At 38.0% G+C, this 17,431-nt stretch overlaps 2 protein-coding genes across 6 annotated transcripts in view; one reads left to right on the top strand and one right to left on the bottom strand.

The window, feature by feature from the left end:
• The window catches only part of LOC127454856 (kinectin-like), a 74,436-nt gene extending 72,432 nt beyond the window's left edge, over nt 1–2,004 (bottom strand). For 2 of the 5 annotated variants that reach the window (XM_051722330.1, XM_051722328.1), the window contains exon 1: nt 1,074–1,092. The gene's annotated coding sequence lies outside the window, so the exon portion shown is untranslated. Of the gene's footprint in view, nt 1–1,073; nt 1,093–1,865 lie in introns of those variants that run through there. The other 3 variants (XM_051722332.1, XM_051722331.1, XM_051722329.1) reach the window with 2 other exon arrangements.
• LOC127454721 (leucine zipper putative tumor suppressor 1-like) overlaps nt 1–17,431 on the top strand; it is a 39,375-nt gene that overhangs the window by 2,513 nt on the left and 19,431 nt on the right. The window lies entirely within an intron of this gene.

Genomic DNA, 17,431 nt, shown 5'->3' on the forward strand with positions numbered 1-17,431 from the left:
TTAAATTCTTCTCTAAATGCCAGTCCCAGTGGTCTGAATATACACTCTGCTGTTTTGACCCTCTTTCTAGCACTGAGGGAAGAATGAAGAACAACATCTCTGTGAGTATAGCTTTAAAATGACAAGAAAGCATCACAAAAGTATACCAAAAATTTGTCCATCTACCACCCCTGGAGTCGCGAGTTCGAATCCAGGGTGTGCTGAGTGACTCCAGCCAGGTCTCCTAAGCAACCAAATTGGCCCGGTTGCTAGGGAGGGTAGAGTCACATGGGGTAACCTCCTTGTGGTCGCGATTAGGGGTTCTCGCTCTCAATGGGGTGTGTGGTAAGTTGTGCGTGGATCGCGGAGAGCAGCATGAGCCTCCACATGCTGTGAGACTTTGCGGTGTCACGCACAGCGAGCCACATGATAAGATGTGCGGATTGACAGTCTCAGACGCGGAGGCAATTGAGACTTGTCCTCCACCACCCTGATTGAGGTAGTGGGAAGTAGTGGGAATTGGGTATTCCAAATTGGGAGAAAAGGGGATAAAATAAAAAATAAATTTAAAAAAATTGTCCATATCACTCGCATGTTATACTGCAAGTCCTCTGAACCCATTCAATATCTTGTATGTCAAACTGACAGAAATTTAAGTTATTACCTGAAAATCTTGCCCTCTGCTGTAGCCTATAGCACCATTAGGCTCAAATAGCCTATAGCGCCATTAGACACATCACATCTGGATTGACGTCAAACTCAAAAAGCTATCATATGAAAAAACACAAACACAGAATATAACACAAGTACGGAATACTTTTATGATACTTTCTGGCATTTTAAAGCTCATTCCATTCATACATTTCAGTATGTGGAAAAGAGCAGTCAGGACAATCTTTAAAAACTCACCTTTTGCGTTTAGAACACGAGGGTAAGCCAATTATAGAATTTTTTTTTTTTTATGGGTTGAACTGTTCCTTTAAAAAAGGGGGCTCAGATGCATGTGTACTGCAAGACCTTCCATTTTTTAGAATGGCAAATCAGTGCGCATGCGCAACTTTAAAGCAAACACTATTAAAAGCCACTCAACTCACCGTCAGGCAATCTGTTCTGTTTAGTTACATCAAGGGAACAGTCCAATGCACGTCTGGGCTACTTAAGTCAAAGCGAGGCTCAAGTGTCAGACATACGCGTTTAAATAGAGTGAAGAAAAAACAATGGATGTTTAGGTTGTATTGTCGAATTTAACCCACTAACAAGGTCCAGTGTAAAGCTCACATCTTGATAGATAACAGTGGGTAGGGACAAGGAGCGAAGTCCTTCGACTATGCCTGGTCTTCACTGAAATGACTCCATGCCAGTCAGGATTTAAAGTAGGTCGAGGCGTGTAATAAGGAACTGACTGACACCACTTTAGACATTTGACTGACCAACTAACTATCTTCAGGAGAAGGACAACATGAACTGAGAGTCCAGCGAAGCATGTTCCTAAACTGGAGAGTGAAAAGAGATTAAAATTACCACAGCAAAGAAATGAGGTCGCACTCTTGCAGCCTCTACCCCCATATCTACCGCAATCTTTAGTATTACTAGCTTAGCTTAGCTTTAAAGAGAGAGGCGTATAATGCTCGGACATCAGCAGCTTGTTCAGCAGGTTTTTAAACCCCCATGCAAATCACATAATGGCTAAGCTCACAAGTGTGTGTCTTCTACATCAAACTACAGCCAGTATTCCAGGCCTTTCGTGAATATATCACTATTCCCAAAGCCTTGCCCACTCCGGGATAGCAGTGCGCTAGGCCCCGTGTGATCTCATCCACACACCCTTCACTTTAGTGACACATTGTAGCTTTAAAGAGAGATAAAGCAGCACGCACTCCACATACCTGCGGTGATTTCCTTGCTATTATAACTGTCGGGATGAGAAGGTGTTCCTGAAAGAGAGCGCTGTGGACTGCGGCTCCGGTGTTCTGAAATATTCGGTTTCTGAGATTTTCGGTTGCACTGGGCGGAGCAAACATGAATATTCACGAGTTTCCTGTTTCGTGTTAAAGCGACACTGAAAATATTGGTGCGTGCTTTCCGAATCACAATTCATCTAAACTACTGTATGCCGGTGTGTATGTGGTTGGACAATTTGTCATAAATTAATATTCTGTGCCATTCCTTAATTTCATGTTCATTTGGTAAATAACTTAAACAGAAATTATGCATTTATTATTGTTAGTTGGATTTTTTTTTTCATTGCTTTGGTACTACTTTCATTCAGTGGTACATTTTCAAAACTCTAAATTGATCACACACCTAGTCATTCTTTCAAAACTTGATCTCATGCTTTCATCACGGTTATGTTTTCTTTCCATGTAATCATTGTTTCAAAACACAAGATTATTGTAGCATGTAATGAAAACATTTGGTTTGATCACGAAAACACAACAGTATGGTCTTTTTTCATGTAGTACTTTAAACAATCAGTTAATTCAATTTCAAAGAATGCATGATACATGTTCAAATCACCCTAGGTGCTGAATAAAAGAAGTTACTCTACTGTAATATACACAGTCATCACAATGGGCATTACACTTAAATTATCTAACCAAATTGATAAAATCCATTATGCATTTTTATCCAACATATGATTAAAGAAAACATCAAATGTAATTCATGCATCTATATATATAAATTATATATATATATATATATATATATATATATATATATATATATATATATATATATATAATACATACATAAACTGGTGGCCAAAAGTTTGGAATATTGTACAGATTTTGCTCTTATGGAAAGAAATTGGTACTTTTATTCACCAAAGTGGCATTCAACTGATCACAATGTATAGTCAGGACATTAATAATGTGAAAAATTACTATTACAATAAAAAAAAAATAAAAAAAAAATTCAACAATTCTTAAACTACTTTAAAAAGTTCTCATCAAAAAATCCTCCACATGCAGCAATGACAGCTTTGCAGATCTTTGGCATTCTAGCTGTCAGTTTGTCCAGATACTCAGGTGACATTTCACCCAACTCTTCCTGTTGCACTTGCCATAGATGTGGCTGTCTTGTCGGGCACTTCTCACACACCTTACAGTCTAGCTGATCCCACAAAAGCTCAATGGGGTTAAGATCCATAACACTCTTTTCCAATTATCTGTTGTCCAATGTCTGTGTTTCTTTGCCCACTCTAACCTTTTCTTTTTGTTTTTCTGTTTCAAAAGTGACTTTTTCTTTGCAATTCTTCCCATAAGGCCTGCACCCCTGAGTCTTCTCTTTACTGTTGTACATGAAACTGGTGTTGAGCGGGTAGAATTCAATGAAGCTGTCAGCTGAGGACATGTGAGGCGTCTATTTCTCAAACTAGAGACTCTGATGTACTTATTCTCTTGTTTAGTTGTACATCTGGCCTTCCACATCTCTTTCTGTCCTTGTTAGAGCCAGTTGTCCTTTGTCTTTGAAGACTGTAGTGTACACCTTTGTATGAAATCTTCAGTTATTTGGCAATTTCAAGCATTGTATAGCCTTCATTCCTCAAAACAATGATTGACTGACGAGTTTCTAGAGAAAGTTGTTTCTTTTTTGCCATTTTTGACCTAATATTGACCTTAAGACATGCCAGTCTATTGCATACTGTGGCAACTCAAAAACAAACACTAAGACAATTTTAAGCTTCATTTAACGAACCAAATAGCTTTCAGCTGTGTTTGATATAATAGCAAGTGATTTTCTAGTACCAAATTAGCAATTTAGCATGATTACTCAAGGAAAAGGTGTTGGAGTGATGGCTGCTGTAAATGGGTCTGTCTAGATTTGATCAAAAATGACTTTTTTCAGATTGTGATGGTGCTGTTTTTTTACATCAGTAATATCCTGACTATACTTTGTGATCAGCTGAATGCCACTTTGGTGAATTAAAGTACCAAGTTCCTTCTGAAACAGCAAAATCTGTACATAATTCCAAACTTTTGGCCACCAGTATATATATACATGTAATTTACAGTATTTTTACAACAATACTGTGGTTGCATTGCGAAACAATAGAAATAAGTTTAAACTTATCAAATTTGAATCTTGATCTCTATAGTTCCATGTCTTCGTCTACTGATGAAGATATTAGAAACTTTGTGGAACCATTAGAACTCCCTAAACTGACAACTGAGCAAAACAATTCTCTTGATTCTGAGATAACTTGGAGGAGCTCAGTGAGGTAATTAAGGCCATGCCTACAGGCAAGTCTCCAGGGCCAGATGGCTTTGCTGCTGAATTTTTTAGATCTTATGCTACAGAACTGGCTACACTTTGTTAGAAGTTTATATGGAATCATTAAAGAATGGAAAGCTTCCGCCAACCATGACGCAAGCCCGGATCAGTCTGATTCTTAAAAAGGACAAAGATCCAAGCGAGTTTAAGAGTTACCGTCCAATTTCCTTGATCTAGCTAGATGTTAAAATATTGTCAAAACTTCTGGCTAACTGATTAAGTAAAGTTATGACATCTCTTATACATATAGATCAGGTGGGATTTATTCGGGGCCGCAGCTCTTCTGATAACATTAGGCATCTCATCAATATCATGTGGTCAGTGGCGAATGATCAGACTCTGGCCGCTGCCATCTCACTTGACGCCGAAAAGACGTTTGATATGGTAGAATGGGATTATCTTTTTAAGATTTTGGAAATATACGGGTTCGGGAATACTTTTATTGAATGGATTAAGTTACTTTATAGACAACCGGTAGCAGCGGTACAAACAAATGAATTAATTTCATTTAATTTTACTCTGAATAGGGGCACCTGGCAGGGTTGCCTTCTTTCCCCATTATTGTTCTGTCTTGCCCTGGAACAGTTAGCAGCCGCGATAAGAAAGGACGATGATTTTCCAGGAGTGATGGCGGGAGGTGTGCCGCATAAGCTTCTGCTTTACGCAGATGATATTTTATTATTCGTCTCCGACCCCACTAGATCTAGAGATGCAAGGGTTCGCCTTATGCATTTTAAGATTTTACATAGATTTTATTGGACCCCCCTCTAGATTATATATGCTTGATCTTAAAGACACACCCGCCTGCTGGCAATGCCAATCAGAAGTTGGAGACACAACCAATGTCTTTTGGGGGGTGTGTTAAGATCCAAGATTTTTGGTTGAAGGTTCAGAATTATTTGTGTGACATTTTGGGCACTCAAATTTTACTTTGCCACAGCCTTTGTATTTTAGGCGATGGGGCAGTCATAAATTTGGGGGACAAATATATTAAAAATTGGGTTCTGACTAGCATTATGATTGACAGACAAATTATTTTAAGGGGTTGGAAGTTGGATGGAGTGCCACCATTGTGCGGAGATGGGGAGGGTGGCAGCTTTTGAGGAGATGGCAGGTAGAAGGCTGATGTTTGGGGACTTGTTTTTCAGGAAGTGGGGTAGGTATTAGGCAGTTTTGGGGGACTCTCGGGTAACGGATGAGGAGAGAGAAGTTTAGTTTAATTATGTATGTTTATATATATAATATATATTTTATTTATATTTTTTTATTTATTGTATTTTTTTGGGTTTGTTTGTTTGTGTGTATTATTTTGGGGTGGGGTTGGTGTTTGGGGAGGGATATTACTGAGGGTTAAAAGTTAAACGTTGATTCGGTGTGTATGTGTTGTGTTGTTTTTTGTTTTTGTTTTTTTGAATCAATAAAAAAATGTTATTACAAAAAACGTATAAAATTTGAAATAATGTCAAATATTAAGGCCTCTGTTACTGTAACCATGTGGTTAACAATGATGGCCCACACCTCATGCGAATTGCCAGTATTCTGCCTCCATTCCTCTGATGTCCACCTCCTTGAGGAGGCCCTCTTTGGTGGGGTCTACGTCTGCCTCTTTGACCCCTCTGCAGGTTTCCTCTCTCTTGCAGTCTATCCTGTTCCATCTTTGCACATTGCAAATGCTCACACACAGTTGTACTTACTTACTGTACATGGTAACCAATTGTGATTATCAGGTGAAAGAAATTAGTAATAACTGTGATTTATTATGTTTGGTCTATCCTGATTGAAAGCTCTTAGAAATTACAGTAGTTGATAAATTACCAACACACAATAATCAGACCAGTTGAAAATCTGTAGAAATAGCAAAGGATTCATTGATTAACCATTAAGATCAGTTGGATTAAATGATAGACACGAGTATTAAACTGAAAGAGAAAAGATGCAAATCAAGTTTATGTAGTGAAGTTATTTTGTGATTTTGTGTATTGTACTAAAACAAATGTTTGAATGTCATTTTTGATGATCAGTTGTGAGATTAGTACAAAGAGAAAATGTACCACTTTCTTGTGAAAATAGTACCAAAGCTTAAAAAAAAAAAAAAAAAAAAAAACTGAATCACAATGGGACATTGTAATGTTTTTATTTATTTTTTATTCTTTTTTTGTCATGACTTTTCAGTATAAACATTTGTGAATAAAACTTTACCACCAAATCAGTTGCTCTCTTTATTCTCATCAGCAAAATGCAACTACTCCCGTGAGTACAGTAACTTTATTTTTCACATTTACAGTAAATGTGCAAATGATTATATGGACTTTTAATATTATTTTAGCCCCTTGTTGTTTGAAATTTGTACATTTTACTTATTATGGTAAGCACGTAGACTAAAATATTTAATTATCAAAGTACTGCAGTTACACTTTTCACAACTTTACCAAACCGACATACATTTGATAGTTCCATCACCATTGTGTCAAACTGATTTTCAATGAAAAACATGTTTTTTTCTAACATTCTTGCAGTATTTTTTATTTTTTTGGATTTTCACCCCTTTTCTCCCCAATTTGGCATGCCCAATTCCCAATGCGCTCTAGGTCCTCATGGTGGCATAGTGATTCACCTCAATCCAGGTGGCGGAGGACGAATCTCAGTTGCCTCTGTGTCTGAGACCGTCAATCCGCGCATTTTATCACGTGGCTTGTTGAGCGCGTTACCGCGGAGACCTAGCCTGTGTGGAGGCTTCATGCTATTCTCCGTGGCATACACGCACAACTCACCACGCACCCCACCGAGAGCGAGAACCACATTATAGCGACAACAGGGAGGTTAACCCAATGTGACTCTACCCACCCCTAGCAACCGGGCCAATTGGTTGCTTAGGAAGCCTGACTGGAGTCACTGCAGTCTTTTGTCTAAACATCTAGTGCATTTGTGTCCACTAAATGCATCGTTTTGAAAAAAAGGAAAGATTTGAAATTATTATATCTTCATGTGTGGGACAAAAAAACCATAACGATGTCCCTTTGCGATTTAATAATACAAAGCCTGTTTGAATGTATTTGTCAAATGAGCAAGAGATTACGGAATGGCACAGAATAACCACAAAATAAACTTTATTATGCCACAACAGATACATTTATGACAAATAATCCAACAACAGTTTCAAAGCTTCACAAGGGAAAATAACAATAAATAGTTGTGAATAGATGAACAGATATAGTTTAAGTTTAAAGGTGCAATATGTAATATATTTACTGTACTAAAGCATAAAATTATCATAATATGTTATCAGAGATTTAGGAAAAAAAGTTGAAATACTGGCTTCTCCAAAAACAATGCTACAGCCAGTATATTCTACTTTGAAATGTCCGTTCCGGTGCCGGAATTTCGGTTTATGTTTTGGCCTGTGTGATCCAGCCCACTGCCCATTTCTCAACAGTATTTTGACACCCTGGGTTGCCAGATTTGAAAGTTATAAAAAATCCACATGAGCTGGTTTATAATTTGCAAACAATAAAAACATTGCAAACGTATACATTAGCTGATCAACTTACAGTGCAAGGCTTGTCGCTTGCCATTGTCAGTTTGCTCGTTCCTGTTGCGTGTCCTGAACCTGGCAACCCACGTGAGCTTCTGGGGAGGAGGGGGCAGGGGAGACAACTCTCCCCAATATTTTGAACTTGGACTGCAGTACCCATTCGAAACACTTGATGTCAATGTTACATATTGCTCCTTTAACTGTGTTTGATGCTGAAACGTACTTGCGTTTCCAAAAACATAGTTTAGAGTTGCTACACTATTTGAACTCGCCGCCACGCGGTCACGAAGTTCATGTATTTCTCAACAGTTCCAAACAAATCCTCGCTGTCAACCTGTTTGAATGGGTTTAAGAGGGACAGACAGCATCAGCGACTATATTTGCAGCAATTTTTCTGTAAAAATTAACTCATAATGTGCATTGATTACTACGTTGACTACATTTATGGTAGCATTTTTCCTGGGGAGTGATGGAGAGACCGCATTAATCAGTTTTTCTGTGTTTAATTTTGGATGAAAGGGGGATTGTTCTCATAACATAGAATACAGTATGTATGTATTAATATTTTTCTCACGCTTCTATGGTCATTATTACTCACATCCTAATGCTATCTTATGTTAAGACATTCACATAAGCATGCACAACAAGTGAATATCACTGAATGCAAGCAACTGCTCAATTTAACCCAAGAAAGAAGTTTGGTCAAAAGTGCAAAATAAACAAGGCAACCAATTGCATTCGACAAAACATTTTATTATATAATATATCCAGGGAGAGGGTAGATAAGTTTTTCCTTGAATGGGCAGTCTTCATAGAAACTCATTCGACCTCCTACAGGGAGAGAAAGATGGCAGAAAGCAGGCCAGGAAAGGCATAAGTGTTCAAAATAGCCATTGCATTCTTTCTTTCACCGCAACAGTAGGACGAACAGGAGATCTGGACACCTGGCTATGAGCACTCAATAAACTTCACTGGATGATGACTGCTCAAAAATTCTCCAGACACACATGTAAGAACCACAGAGTCAAATTCTTATCCATACAATGAAAGCAAAAACATTCAAACTCCACACCACAAGTAATGCTACAGTTACTTGAATTTTTGGGTTAGGGCATTCCATTGCGAGAAGCAGACAGTGGTGGAAGATGTATTCAGATCTTTTATTTAAGTACTAAAGTACTAATGCCACACTGTGAAAATACTCCACTACAAGTAAAAGTCCTGCATTCCAAACCTTACTTAAGTAAATGGAAGTATTACCAGCAAAATTTACTTAAAGTACCAAAACTAAAAGTACTTACTCCGCAGAATTTGTTTCCCCTGTCAGTGTTTTACTATTATATATGATGTTTTTGGATGAATATTACTGCTGCATTAATGTGTATGTTGCATTTTACTGCTGTATATGTTTAAGGTTGAGCTAATTTTAACTACTTTATATACTGTTGGGTAGTTTAATCTACAGCAATGCATCATATTTTATCATAATATGTTTGTAGAGTCACTGTCCTGTGAGAACCACGTAGAGTTGTGCTCAAAAGTTTGCATACCCTGGCAGAAATTGTGAAATTTTGGCATTGATTTTGAAAATATGACTGATCATGCAAAAAAAAAACAACTGTCTTTTATTTAAGGATAGTGATCATATGAAGCCATTTATCATCACATAGTTGTCTGGCTCCTTTTTATATCATAATGATAACAGAAATCACCCAAATGGCCCTGATCAAAAGTTCAAGGTACCCTTGAATGTTTGGCCTTGTTACAGACTCACAAGGTGACACACACAGGTTTAAATGGCAATTAAAGGTTCATTTCCCACACCTGTGGCTTTTTAAATTGCAATTAGTGTCTGTGTATAAATAGTCAATGAGTTTGTTAGCTCTCACGTTGATGCACTGAGCAGGTTAGATACTGAGCCATGGGGAGCAGAAAAGAACTGTCAAAAGACCTGCGTAACAAGGTAATGGAACTTTATAAAGATGGAAAAGGATATAAAAAGATATCCAAAGCCTTGAAAATGCCAGTCAGTACTGTTCAATCACTTATTAAGAAGTGGAAAATTCTGGGATCTCTTGATACCAAGCCAATGTCAGGTAGACCAAGAAAGATTTCAGCCACAGCTGCCAGAAGAATTGTTCGGGATACAAAGAAAAACCCACAGGTAATCTCAGGAGAAATACAGGTTTCTCTGGAAAAAGACGGTATGGTTGTTTCAAGGAGCACAATACGACCATACTTGAACAAAAATTAGCTGCATGGTCGAGTTGCCAGAAAGAAGCCTTTACTGTGTCAATGCCACAAATGACAACACCTTGACATGCCTCACAGCTTTTGGCACACTGTAATTTGGAGTGACGAGACCAAAATAGAGCTTTATGGTCACAACCATAAGTGCTATGTTTGGAGAGGGGTCAACAAGGCCTATAGTGAAAAGAATACCATCCCCACTGTGAAGTATGGTGGTTGCTCACTGATGTTTTGGGGGTGTGTGAGTTCTAAAGGCATGGGGAATCTTGTGAAAGTTGATGGCAAGATGAATGCAGCATGTTATCAGAAAATACTGGCAGACAGTTTACATTCTTCTGCAAGAAAGCTGCACATGGGACGCTCTTGGACTTTCCAGCATGACAATGACCCTGAGCACAAGGCCAAGTTGACCCTCCAGTGGTTACAGCAGAAAAAGCTGAAGGTTCTGGAGTGGCCATCACAGTCTCGTGACCTTAATATCATCAAGCCACTCTGGGGAGATCTCAAACATGCAGTTCATGCAAGACGACCAAAGACTTTGCATGACCTGGAGGCATTTTAATGAGACGAATGGGCAGCTATACCACCTGCAAGAATTTGGGGCCTCATAGACAACTATTACAAAAGACTGCATGCTGTCATTGATGCTAAAGGGGGCAATACACAGTATTAGGAACTAAGGGTATGAAGACTTTTGAACAGGGGTCATTTCATTTTTTTCTTTGTTGCCATGTTTTGTTTTATGATTGTGCCATTCTGTTATAACCTACAGTTGAATATGAAAATGTGAATAAGAAATGTGTTTCGCCTGCTCACTCATGTTTTCTTTAAAAATGGTACATACATTACCAATTCTCCAAGGGTATGCAAACTTTTGAGCACAACTGTATCTAAAAAGTCAACTTTTCATGATCTCAGAAAAACAGCCCTGTTTTCATCTTTGTGACAGTACATTTTCTAGCTAATCCAAGGGGGGTTTTAAACAGTTTATTTAGCTTAAGAAGTAGGAGAATTTTCTCAACCAATAAAGGAACTCTTAATCTTTCAGTTTATCACAAACATTCAAAATCACCACATTTGGAGATACATGGTTTTCACTGGACAGGTAGGGTATGAAAAACTGTAAACCGAAAAGTAACTACTGTAGTAACTAAGGCTGTCAGACAGGTGTAGTGGAGTAAAAAATTACAATATTTGCCTCTGAGATGTAATGGAGTAAATGTATAAAGTTGCATAAAAAAGTACAAGTACCTCAAATTTGTACTTCAGTACAGTACTTTACAGTTACATTACACCACTGGAAGCAGACCATGTCATAGGCCCCAGAAGAGACCAGGTCTTGAGTCAAGTCGAGCCTGTTGCTGCTGGAGAGAACTGGGAGTAGTAAAGAAAGATGAAACTGTGTTAATGTTAATACATTGAAGGACATAGATCAAATACAAATCGAAAACCAATGTTTTCCAAAGATTTAAATGAGGTAGAGATTAAAAAATTTAGAGTACACTTAGAGTACACTCATGTAATAATAGCCATTTGACAGGCTGTCAATTTCAGAGGATTAAAAGTTATTGCACAAGTTCCTATAAGCCTAAATAAAATAATCATATTTAGTACTTGGTTGCAGATTCTTTGAATTTGATGTCCAAATAATACCCTCATACTAAAGCTGAAAGTCTGCATTTTAAACTACAAATCATTGTTTCATTTCAAATCCAATGTGCTGAAGGACAGAGCCAAAATAACCAAAAACTGTGTCATTGTCCAAATACATGACCAATTTGTATTAATCCCAAACCAACCTTACACCTGTAGGCTAGCCCAACACCTAAACTTCTCCTTCCTACAATTACAAGGGTTCAGACATTGTGGACATTGGGTGTGTTCCTCACCATCAGGAATCAGGGGTTAATCCCTGGCAACATTTCAGCAGTTCCCTCTACTCATGACCACTGCTAGGCAACACTATGCGGATGTGACAAACAATCTCACTAATAACAAAATTAACAGCACAGAAACAATTCATTATCAGGGGTGCAAACTCATCAGGGGTCCCCCGGGAAGAAACTTTTTTAAATATTAGCTTTAAAATGTGGATTTACAGTCGATTTTAGCATGAGGATATAGGGAAAAACTCACCCTAGAATTAATTTAAGGCAGGGAGGGGTTAATTGGCACCCCTTCTCTGGAAACTGAAGTAGTATTCATAACATCTAACTTTTATGGATCAATCTGCCTTGCTTTGGAGAAATTAACCTGTGTGGTCAGAGGGAAATTAAATAAAATTCAGTCAAATATGGGACACTTTTATGCAATGCCCAGAAAGTGATTAGGCTGAAATTAATGGGTGAAATTGATAAACAAAATGACAGCGCCTATAAAAAAAAAAATTTACCTCTTACTATTGTATATTATTAGTTTATTTAATTTAATTTGACTGGAACTATCAGTTGCCCCACAACATGCATCACTTCCACATTCTCCAATTACAACCGATTGGCACCGGACATGAAGCAGTGCATATCGGTTAGAAATTTTGTCCGATTTGATGGGCACCACCGCTGCGTCACCGTGTCGTATGCTATCAAAGTACCGCGAGAGCAATTTGAGAGCAACCGGTGCAGGTGCTGCAGTTGCTCCAGAGGAGCTGCACAAGCTCTGATGACGAATCCTACAGAATATATTTTAATCGGAGGCGATTTTAACATGACACCAGATGAATATTTGGATAGACACCCTTCTAAATTTAGTAATTCTCATGTTAACAACATTATTCAAGATTTTTGTATATCCAGTTTATTAATAGATATTTGGGGGAATCTAAACCCCACTTCCAGACATTTCTTGTGGTTTAAACCAAATGCCAATTCAAGATCAAGCATTGGTTATTGGCTCGGATCTGATGTTTTTTCAAGTTATGTGACTAAATGTATTATTTCCAGTGCCCCATTAACAGATCATTGTGTGATTAATGTAGCCCTAGAACAATGTGGGAAATCTTTTAAAACAAAAGGATACTGGAAATTTAATGCAGACTTACAAAATCAGAATGACTTCTGTACATATATTAAAAAATTAATAGCTGAATTTAAAGGAAAAAAGATGTCAAGGTGTATCAAATGGGAATATTTAAAGCATAAATTGAGAGAATACTCAATGACCTTTAGTAAGTTTAGTAAGAATTTGATAAAAAAGAAACATGAAAGAGAAATCCAGTTAATATAAGTTATTAATAAATGTCGTTCAGAGCCTATGTCAGCAGAAGAAAAGGAAAAACGTATTCAGCTACAATCCATTTTAGATGAATTCAATATTAAAAAGACAAAATGGGCATACGTAAGATCCAGGGTTAAGTGGCTAGAAGAGCTGGAAAAAAATAGTTCATACTTCATTATTTTGGAAAAAATGCATCAAGAAAGATATTCTGTTAACAGTCTAACAGTGAACCAAATAGAACATTCAAATCATAAAATGGGGCTATAAAAAATAAAAAAAATTTTTTAAAAAAAGAGTAAAACTGGTAAATCACCAGGACCTGATGGTTTAACCACAGAATTGTATATTTTTTTTATGACCTAAAATATCTTTTATTCGAAGCTTTACAGGAATGTATAAGAAATAAAGAATTATTACCAACTATGAAGCAAGGGCTTATAATTTTGTTACCAAAGCCAAGTAAAGATAAGAGGTTATTAGGTAACCTGCGTCCCATAACACTTATCAATATAGATTATAAATTGTTTACTAGGCAGGCCCGGCTCCACGGGGGGGCCAGGGTGGGCCTGGCCCACCCAATCAGGAGCTTGGCCCACCCTGGCCCCACCCCCCCATAACAACCAATCACAAAATTGGTGCGATGTTCAATTCTTTTTCTTTTTTTTTTTTTTTTAAGTGTAGCTGTCGAAACAATAGCCTTAGCCTCATTCACCTTGCCACATTTGCCGTTAACAAACATGCTGGATGACAAAGCAATATTAATAACGATACTGTCGTTTTAATAGTCAATGAACATATTACTAAACACTTGTACATTAAACAAAGCACAACATGCACAGATTTCTTATTTCGAAAGGACAAAATAGAAGCACTTCTGCTCACCAGGACGCAGCTACCACCTCTTACATTTGCGGCAACGAGGTCGGAGAAATAGCTGGGTCAAGTTCAATGGCATCTTCAGATGGTATCAAAAACACAATTACACTTACACAAAAATGCAGCAATTCTGTCCCAAATGATTTAAACAAGGCAAATCCTCATCAGCCGACTCTGAAATCATACCCCCCCCCCGAACTCTTCTCGGAGGGAGGGAGAGATGTTTTTCAGCCACTTGGTATCGGTCACGACCATGGCTTGAACATTCTGTAGAGCACGACGCATGCTTTTGTTTTCCATGTCAAGTATTTGGTGTTGCTTTCTCCGAGAAAGACACTTTCGTTTCGATGGGTTTTAGAAACTGGAAATCAGCATTAGAATGCGACCGCGGTCTTCAAATACATGCTTGTAGCCAGGCTCATTTACAAGCCTCAACAGCTAGAAAGAATTGATATTACATAAAAAGCATGGCAGGTATTGTGAAATTTTTAGCAGTCAATGAGCTTCCACAACGTGGAGATCAAGAAACATTTGACAATGAGGAGGATTGCATAGCTGTGGGGCTTTTTGCCAAGCTGTTTAAATACACGTTGGAAAAAGATAAATACCTTGCTGACATTACGTCAAGTATCCCAGAAAATGCAAAGTACACTTCCAAAACCATACAGAATGAAGTGATTGAAATTTTGGCATCCATGGTTCTGAAAAAAAAAAAAAAAAAAAGAAATATGACACTGCTGATTCAGCTGCATTCTGTTTAAAAAGTGATGGCACAAGGGATCGGTGCAACATTGCAAATTTGTCTGTTGTAATCCACTTTGTGTTCAATGGTGTACCAGAGGAACATCTCACTGGCTTGTTAGAACTACAGCAGCTTGATGCAGATTACATCACCACTGAAATATTAAGAAACTTGTCTCATACAGGATTCAGTATGAGTATACAATATACTGAGCCAGTGTTATGATGGAGCATCAGTGATGAGTGGGGTGCAAGGCGGTGTTCAGGCTTTATTACAAAAAAGGTTGGGCAGGCATATCCCCTACATCCACTGCTATAACTACCAGCTTCACCTCTCCATCATACATGCAATTCAAAGTGAACATTGTGCCAAAAGATTCTTTGACTTGTCAGGCTCCCTGTACTCTTTTTTCAGGCATAATTTTGTCTGTCAGAAGTGCAGTTGCCCATATCTCAAGAGGTTGTTAGAAATCCGCTGGACAAGTCATTTTGAAGTTACCAAATGTGTTGTGGAGAATGAGGAAGTCATTCTTGACATTCTTTCCAAGGTTTCCGATGATGACAATGCCTCGGTTGAACTTGCAAAAAAAGCTTCTGGGCTTCTCTCTCAGCTGAAGTGACGCCATTTTTTTTTAAGTTGGCAAATTTCTGATTCATCTTCTTGCCATTTTGAAGCCAGCCAATGATATCCTACAGTCTCACCATGTTGATTTGTGCAGTGCAGCTGAAGTACTGCAGGGATCTCTTAGTGCACTGAGAAATCTCAGAGAAAATGACAGTCAATTGCAGCAGTACTGCACTGGGATGTCTACTGATGAACCCTCACCAAAACGTCTAAGGACTATTAATCCTTTCTATGTTGACCCTGTCATTTTATCACCTATAGGGCAAGAAGGGCAGTCAGGCTCTGAATGTTCCACTGAAGCTCTAAAGCGACAGATGTTAAACATTGTTGATACAGCAGGTTTTCTGCAAAGAATTTAGAGCTGATGCAAGCCCTCTCATGTTTGATGCCAAAATCCAACAAATTTCTTGACATTCAGCTGCTTGAGCCTTTCTGTAGTCTTGCAGAGGTTGCAAATAGTGAGCTGAATAGTGAAATTCTTGTTGCCAGACCAATGCTGACCAAAAAGCTTCCAAATGATGCTGACTGTTCGGCTGTTTGCAAACTCTTGCAGGAATACAAAAATGCATTTCCAGGTCTTCATAAACTGTATGTGTCTGCCCTGGACATGGGCGTTTCTACTGCTTCATGTGAGAGCTCATTCTCCACTCTGGCAAGAATTTTTACACCATTTCGCCGCGCAATGCTTCACGAGAGGAAAAAACCTTGTACTTTTAGCTCATGAAAAATCAATAACACATGAACTGGACATGGATGAGTTTGTGACCGAATTTTCTAAAACAAGCAGAAAGCTAATGTTGTAAATATTATAGTAGTGATATCGATGCACAATTCGATGCACTGTTCGATGCACAGTCTCGGACCTGCACCTGTTTTGATAAAATATACAGTTACTAAATTGTTACAAAATCTGTTATAGGGGACAATAAAATAATATTAAAAACAGAAAGATGTCAACAACAAAAAAAAAATAGATAAAAAAGTTCAAGACAAACATTCTGTTGGCTTGAGAACACCTGGCCAATTTTTTTAAAAGCTTAAAGTTTGAAAGTTAAGTTTAAGGATGTATGTAGATGGATAGATAGATAGATAGTATTTGGAGCAGTTGGAGTGTATGGGGTGTAAAGCCATAGTCCAGTTTTTAATCTAGGAGCCAGATTATAAACTGGACTATTGCAAATTATTAGTGAGTCACAATCAGGATTCTTAAAGGGTAAGTAAATTCATAATAATATCAGGTTAGTTTTGGATATTATAGAGTTTGGTCATCTAATTGTAGAAGATGGTTTCAATTTATTTTTGGATTTCTATAAGGCCTTTGACATGGTGGAACATTCTTTCATTTGGATGAAACGCGTAATGTTATCAGAAGAGCTGCGGCCCCGAATAAACTCCACCTGATCTATATGTATAAGAGATATCATAACTTTACTCAATCGGTTAGCCAGAATTTTTAACAATATTTTAACATCTAGCTGGATCAGGCAAATTGGACGGTAACTCTTACACTCGTTTGGATCTTTGTCCTTTTTAAGTATCAGACTGATCCGGGCTTGTGTCATGGTTGGCGGGAGCTTTACATTCTTTAATGATTCCATATAAACTTCTAGCAAAAGTGGAGCCAATTCTGTAGCATAAGATCTAAAAAATTCAGCAGCAAAGCCATCTGGCCCCAGAGCCTTGCCTGTAGGCAAGGCCTTAATTACCTCACCAAGCTCCTCCAAGGTTATCTCAGAATCAAGATTTTTTTTTTTGCTCAGTCGTCAGTTTAGGGAGTTCTAATAGTTCCACAAAGTTTCTAATATCTTCATCAGTAGACGAAGACGTGGAACTATAAAGATCAAGATAGAATTCTTTAAAAGCATTATTGATATCAATGGCCGAGGTGGTGAAATGTTTACCAGCAGATTTCACTGAGGGAATGGTAGAAAAAGACTCTC

This window comes from Myxocyprinus asiaticus, chromosome 17 (assembly GCF_019703515.2).
Source record: "Myxocyprinus asiaticus isolate MX2 ecotype Aquarium Trade chromosome 17, UBuf_Myxa_2, whole genome shotgun sequence".
NCBI classification, from domain to species: domain Eukaryota; kingdom Metazoa; phylum Chordata; class Actinopteri; order Cypriniformes; family Catostomidae; genus Myxocyprinus; species Myxocyprinus asiaticus.